Here is a 2051-nt window from a genome sequence, read left to right as displayed (position 1 = left end):
GGTTTGATCTTTGGCTGACCAATCAGCAGAAAGGGGCGTTTAATTCCCACGTGTAGAAATCGAATATTCAAGCTGTTTATTCATTTTTCCACCCATGAACGAAAAACGAAAATTTAAGCTGAATTTTCGTTTTTCGTTTTTTGGAAAAAAACAAAAAAACGAAAAAGGAGCCGTTTTCTCATTTTTCTACTTTCAATATTAAATCAAAAAACGAATGATCGAATGATACACGGATTTATATGCAGCTTTAAAATGTTGTCTCTATTTTGAAGTATCCATAAAAAAAAAAAAAAACTGAAATCAGGGTAAATTGGTTTTCTGGTCAAAAAAAAATTGGTCAAACTGGTCTGTTTACCAAGAAGTTGTAAGTAATTTTCACAATTAAATATCACATTAAATTAAAAATGATTTTTTAAAAGGAGAATGACCAGTATTTTCTTGTAAAACATACTTCAGTAAACTTTGTTTTATTTAGAACTTCAAAAAAAATCATTTTTATAGTGTAACAGGACTATCATTCAGGAAGGCTTGTAAAACATCACCATTGGTTCTGACACTCACCCCTGGAGGCTGGTCTTTCGCAAACAGGCCGTATTTGTGGAAGTCGAGGCTATGTTTGTAGGTAGGGTGCTCTGTTTCACCAAAACCATAGACATATTCCAAGAGAAGGCGTGTGGAGATCTGAAGGAACTGATCGGAGAATGTTAACCCCGGCACGGCCGAGTCCCATCTATAGACCCCGGCACGGCCGAGAATGAGATTTAACAAAACAGAACACTCAAGATGTTTTCTGTCTTATGTATGCAGCAAGTTGCATACATAAGACAAGTTGAAAGCAACTTGTTTTGCTTTCAACTTGTCTTAAGGCTAACTGTGCTTATATAGTCCTAAAAACTCACAGAAAACCCTGAAAGTGCACCATCAGCACCGCTATTTCTGCGTTCAACTCATGTGCTCCTTTACAACACTGTTTCTTTGTTGCTTTTTCCAATTAATTTGTAGTTGAAATTCCTTTGGGAACTTTGACATGCTAGTCTTCTTTTTAGATGTATGCATTTACGACGTATTTAATATATAAACTATATTTATTATATGTATGCATTTTATTTAATATATAAACTAAATATTTCATATTTAATGTAGTTTCATAATAAATAACATGCAAACACATTTATTCATTTAACTTAAACAGTAGAGCATGTTCTTAGTAATGCCAAGGTCATGGGTTCAGTTCCCAGGAAATACATAAATTCATTAAAAATATATATATACCTTGAATGCAATGCAAAGTTTGCTTTAGATCTGTCAAATGCATGAATGTAAATGCATAAATGTAAATGTATTGTATAAGGTGATTACAAATGGTGAAAACCCTCAATACATGGTGACAGCAGATAAAATACACACTATAACTTAACTTACTATGCAGTTACCTTGCAGTTACCTATTAACTACCACATTATTGCCAAAAGAACCTCTCTGAACTCTGTTAACAGAGTAATTCAGGTTACTCACATCACTTCTTCTGTTCCTTTTCTGATCTCTTGGATCCCAAATGGTCTGTCATTGATTTGAACCCTATAATCTCTTTTGCCTTCCACTGTTTCTGGTGCTGCTGGCAGGTCAAGGGGAACGGGGACCTCGTAGCGTGCATTTTCTGGGTCAAAGATCTAGATGAATAGAAACACAATCAGTCATAGTCTTAAATGTATTAATTTATTTTCTTAATTCCTAAATAATAGGGCATGGCACTAGTAATGCCAATGTTATGGGTTCGATTCCCAATGCTCCTAAAATAAAGGTTCCAAATCTATGGACCCATGAATAACCTCCAACATCCATGGAACCTTTCTATTGCACAAAAGGTTCTTTATAGTGGAAAAGGGTTCTTTAAGTTCTTCACATATAAATTGTTATTCTAAGAACCATTTACTGAAAAGTTATTTGGGCCAAATGCCTGAATTTAAATGCAATTTATATAAAATTATTGTATATTTTAAACCTCTGAGAATAGTGGCACCACATTAAAAAAAAAATTATATATATATATA

The 2051-nt window shown here is 33.6% G+C and overlaps 1 pseudogene; it reads right to left on the bottom strand.

The window, feature by feature from the left end:
• The window catches only part of LOC107705758 (maltase-glucoamylase, intestinal-like), a 66860-nt pseudogene that overhangs the window by 35644 nt on the left and 29165 nt on the right, over positions 1-2051 (bottom strand).

This window comes from Sinocyclocheilus rhinocerous, unplaced genomic scaffold (assembly GCF_001515625.1).
Source record: "Sinocyclocheilus rhinocerous isolate Xijiao unplaced genomic scaffold, SAMN03320098_v1.1 scaffold834, whole genome shotgun sequence".
Lineage (NCBI taxonomy): Eukaryota > Metazoa > Chordata > Actinopteri > Cypriniformes > Cyprinidae > Sinocyclocheilus > Sinocyclocheilus rhinocerous.
This window is presented reverse-complemented; position numbering and strand designations above follow the sequence as displayed.